This window comes from Odontomachus brunneus, unplaced genomic scaffold (genome assembly GCF_010583005.1).
Source record: "Odontomachus brunneus isolate Ranch 3 - 2012 unplaced genomic scaffold, Obru_v1 Obru_scaffold_117, whole genome shotgun sequence".
Taxonomy (NCBI): Eukaryota; Metazoa; Arthropoda; class Insecta; order Hymenoptera; family Formicidae; genus Odontomachus; species Odontomachus brunneus.
In genome coordinates, this window is record NW_022639567.1 from 705,562 (window position 1) to 711,128 (window position 5,567).

Here is a 5,567-nt window from a genome sequence, read left to right on the forward strand (position 1 = left end):
AACTGGCGCCACTCCCAGGTAGAACACAAAGTCATATAAAAGTCAAAATGACGTCAAATGATATAAAACTGATGTCATTTTGGCGTCAAACAATACCATTTTCATGACAATTTCATGACAATGATGTCATCTTGATGTCAAAATAATTTTGTGTTCTACCTGGGCTCTGTTTAAGACCGCCTAGAGTCACTCTAATCAGAGTTTGGCCATAACACGCGGTTTTGTCAAAATCCTGCGAGAAAGAGAGACATATTTTCAATTTCTCTCTTTGTCTATCTTTTTTTAATCTAACCTAATCTACTGCTATAGGCGTACTGTGATTGTGTAGGATTTGACGAAACATAACGGACCAATCAAATGTTATTCCTTTATGGCCAAACTCTAATTAGAATGACTCTAAGGCCAGCAAAGCTAAGGAGACCTCTCGCAAAGACTTCGGAACTAATAATTCAGAATACATATTTTATATGTTCTTATACTCTGTGTTACTAGCTAACTTGACACGACATCAGGGCAAGATGACCACATTGCAGCGTATTAGCATTTCAGTTATTACAGAAAAAAATATACTGAATAAATGGTTTTTGCGGTCATAAAAGCATAGAAGAAGATTATCCCTATTATGTTTGCGCAGTCAATCGCAACAAGAAGTTGTAATCTCGAAATTCTGAGAAGAGTGTGCCATCTGGCCCCGGACTGCTCTAAGCGTCAAATCCATGCATGCATTGATTGCATATATACGATCGTCTCTTAATGTTTTATTATTAAAATCAAACGATCTCGCGTTTTTTAACGCTCACATCATATCGACTCGTGCTTGGGAACAAACTCGTTGCCAAACTCCCTCTACTGAGGAAGCAAGACGGAGCTTCCGTAGAGAAATGTGTCCGTAGTAAATGAACGGTAAGACTCTCGCGAATTTCCATTTCTTCTTACAAGGAAGGGCCGCGCTTTTGCGGGATCGCTGGCAAACTCAATGGCGAAATTCAATAACGGGAGCTTATCAGGATCCCGGATGCCCCGCAAGACTCGGCAGGAGTCAACGATTTCTCCTTACGACGCGGTGGGTTTATTTAAAGGGAACGATCACGGGGTCGTGAGACAAACAGCGCCGCCGCCGCCACCCCTTTGCACGGCTCGCCGTCGCTCTCACTGAGAACCCCTGAGTGCACGGACGGGAAGCGACATGGGAAAAGTTGATGTTGTGTTTGCCGTGGAGTCCTACCCGCCAAATAATGTAATGCAGACGTCTATATTGAACCGTACCTAATATATCTGTCAGCGATGGCGAGTCTCAGTCGCTGCGCTCTGTTTGATCAAACCTCGGCCCGGCCGACCGGCCTGTCGTCCCGATTAAATTACTAAGTTACGAGTTACTCGTCCGGGAGCCGCGAGGAAAAAAGGGTCGCAGTCCGGTCTGATTAATAGCTCGGAGGTGCGTTTCACCGATTAAATGAAAAGCGAGTGGGCTCTTTAGTCAACGGAGTCGTCGAAGCGAGTGTCGCTTAAGGATACGCTTCCGGCATGAGATCGCGAAATGCAGACAGCACTTCCTCAAAGCGTTCCTCGAAGCGGTCTACGCTTCATGTAGCGGCACTATCCGCAATCCTGGTTTTAACGACGGGTCAGTTTACATGACGCGATTTTGTTTAACGCACTCGTGAAACTGTCAACTTGGATAAACCAGTCCGACCGCGAACCCCAGTCAAAATTTTAACCCTACTTTCATCCTAGACTTTCTAACATCTGTATACTCTGAATGGTCAATGTGTATGTTTAACATACATAAAGACTGAAATCTTATTTAGCACTTCTAAATGGCAGAAAATGCACAACATGCCATTTAAGTAGGCTTTTAAGAGGATCTTTTGGCAAAGTTATTAGGCTAAATAGAATCAAAACAGATTGTAGGCTTCAGAATATCAAAATAAGCCTTAAATTGAATATTGAGACTGAAAGTAGGATCAAAATTTCGACTCAGGAAGAAAGGAAATATGATTGTAGGCTTCAGAATATCAAAATAAGCCTTAAATTGAATATTGAGACTGAAAGTAGGATCAAAATTTCGACTCAGGAAGAAAGGAAATATCGTGCGTTCGTGAGAAATCAGATTGAATGAAGGTAGGGTAAAGGAATCGATTATGAAATGGGTAGGTAGGTAGTAAAACTCCCAATTATTGACATCCTCTTAATTATTGGCATTCTAAGAAAAACCTTAGTTTTTTGCGATCTGCATTGCAAATACTTCTTGCCTGCACTTTGTGATTCCAAGGGTGAACTTCAATCAAAACTGAATAATCGCCGCTGGTAGCACGAAAAACCAAACTTTTTTAGAGTGTCAATGATTAACAAGGATCAATAATTGAGTGTCAATAATTGTCTAATTTATCCTAATATGGAATAATTCAATTTGGAAGTTGTTGCATTTTTGTTATAAAACTCGTTACATGTAACGCTGAGTACTAGGCGAGAAACGTACATAGAGATGTAAACTTTACTACTTTTGTTTCTCCTGAAAGTTAGACGTTGTGGCAATCGAGTTATTCTTGCTTGTTTAAGATAAGCTCATTAATTATATTCAATGTATATTCTCAATATAGTTGTATTAATAATGTTTTACCGTTTAATTGTTATTGCAAAGCTTCTTGACGACATGGGAAAGTTCTGTTTAATATACAAAGTGTGCTGAAATAACATGGACTATTGAGAAAGTAGGTCACCGACAACCTAAAGAATTCGCGTAAGGAAATTTAAATATTTTAAGAAATAATAGCAATTCCCCTTTTAAATGATAAAAATATAAAAGTATTATATTAAAAATTACACTAAAGTTTGTTTAATTTTGGATCATACAGAATTATAGCTGAAGTTACTATATATTTGTTAATAAATGTTATGCTCTTTTGTCTTTTTACTACAAAATTAATGTAGTTACTTGAATTTTTATATTGTATATCAAGAAATCATGTAAAATTTGCTGTTTTTGTAATAATTTATGCTACAATTTCAGTATACATAGCTTAACTTTACAAAAAAGATTGTAAAAAGAAATATAACTTTAACGTAATTTTTACTATATTTTCCTCGTGTATAAAATTTCAGTATAAATCGTGTATAAATTATTCAGTAAATATAAACGATGCTTTGTCATAAATAAAAAGATTTACACACTTTATTGATTCTTTAAGTTTTATCGGTCCATATTATCTCCCATTTTTTCGACGCCATGATTTACTTTCTTTCTACATTTTTTGTATTCAAGTACTCAGGTTCCAATTAAATTTTTGATACTTTCTTTTACTGGACAGATAACATATCTCTCAATGATTCCACGTTATTAGAAAGTTAAAGTACGCATTTATATTGTAGAAATGTTGACTTGAAAAAAGGTATTCCTTAATCCGTTCTATTACCCCATCTAATTAAAGTTTAATAGGAAATTAAAAACTTGTCGAGCCGCGTTAAAATACATCGTTCCGTTTTTTCAGAATTTATGGCTGCGCGTTTCGTTCGACGCGCGTGTGTGTATGCGTGCGCGCGCGTTGATTCCTTGTCACGAGTATAGATTAAAAATATAATTGCAGACGTAGCAGATCTCATCGCCGAAGAGTGAAACTATAATAACAACATCATATTAACGACGTGCGAAGGCCGTCTAATGAAAATATGGCAGCGTACATGGCTTTTTTCCGCCGTGCAATTAACGTCGGTGCGGGTGTCGACGTAATTTGCAATTTCCACGCTTTTATCGTTTATCGTAAAGGGTCGACGGGGCTAAAGGACAAAGTTATCCTTTGAAATAATAGCGGCGCGTCACCTAAAAACTCGCGAGTCCCGCGACGTGAGCGAGCGAGCGAGCGAGCGAGCGCATTAATTCGCCGTGAAAGCCGGCCGCGTCGCAAATGGCTTGACACGATTAAGAGCTATATGTTACGCGAAAGAAAAGTCAAAGAAAAAGAGAAAGGGAGGGTTAGAGAGAGACAGAGAGAAAGAGAAGGATAAAAACATACAGAAAGAGAGATACTCGTTTTCTCAGTAGCGCACTAGCGATCCTAAATGAGTTAAGGAGATAAAACGCCTTCGCTTCTATTGAGAAACATTGTTCTAATAATTTCTGTTCAAACAATTATTTAAAAAGTCGACTATGATGACGTTCAAAGAATTTTTGCAGATTGAGAATATGTTCTTCTTTTTCGCCCATAAGTTTTTATAAGAGGTTATCTCAGATACCTTACAAAAAATTAGTTTGCATTTAAAATCAATATATTTAAATTAACAATATCATTATTTCATATGTAAGCAACGATATATAATTTTGTTGCAAGAATTTTAATATCCTGAATTATTCTCCAAACAAGAATGTTTTCTTTTTCTTCTTTGCTCTATGAAAAAAGGGAGATTTTATGGAAACGGTTGCTTGTTTCGCCATTATTTTTAGCAAAGGATTGAAATAATTTTTAAGCCTTCGAAACTCAGATCCGAAACTTTGCGAGGTTACAAAATTCTCGAAACTCTTGAAAAAAACTTGAAACTATTTAAACTTGAAATGTTAATTAAAAAAGAGAGGGTAATTGAGAATATAAAGGGCTCCTATTTAATTACATTTTTCATTAAAAAAATCAATCTTTCAACTTGAAACACTTAAAACAGATAAAAATGATTATTTTAATTTAAAACAAGTTTATCAAAATTTTAATACACAATTAAAAGGAATGTTTTTGATCAGGAACTAAAAACTCAATAAAATCTCTTTTAGAAAATCAAGTTTTTTAAATCTTTAATACAGGAACTAGACATTTAACACAATTTTTCAGAGATCAACTTTTAAATATTTATTGGATATAATTAGATAGAAAATATTAATTTTTTAAGTATAATTAGATAGAATATTTATTAAACATAATTAGATAGTGTATTAAATATAATTATATGGAAACCAGGTGAAAATAATTATTTTTGAATATGAAAATAGTTAAAACTGAAACTCACATCTCTGTCTCAGGTTTCGAGATTGTTGAATCACAAAAATAGCGCGAAATTTCGAGTCCTCGAGGGTTCAGAGTTTCGAAGGGTTTTGAGTTTTCGAGTATTCCACTCCTAATTATTTTGCTTCTCGTTTTCTAATTTACACAACATTTTTATCAGTATCTGATATAAACTCGTGCTGAATTTCATAAGAAAATATTGAAAAACAACGAAGTTACGTGCCTTCGAATTTAAGCTCCTCACGTGCGCGGCAAAGGTGTTTCGCCTCCTTAAAGTCGCCTCGAACATAAATCTGGACGGATCGCTTAATTGAAGAGCGCGCAAGGAGCAAGGCGGTCTCGCGCGACGCGAGCCGTCCTGTATACGAGCGGAAGGGCGCACTAGGATTTTTTTTCGCGGCGAGTGAAACGCGCGGCGTCACTTTTACATGACTCGCACTCGTTAAAACCGTCATAGGAGGAAGCTGGCAAATCCGTCCAGCCGGGTGCATTGATTTCCGGCTTAAAACTTAAGCTCCCCGACTGGCAAAACTAATAACTGCTCGGCAAGGCACCCTTCCCCCCCCCCCCCCCCCCCCCCCC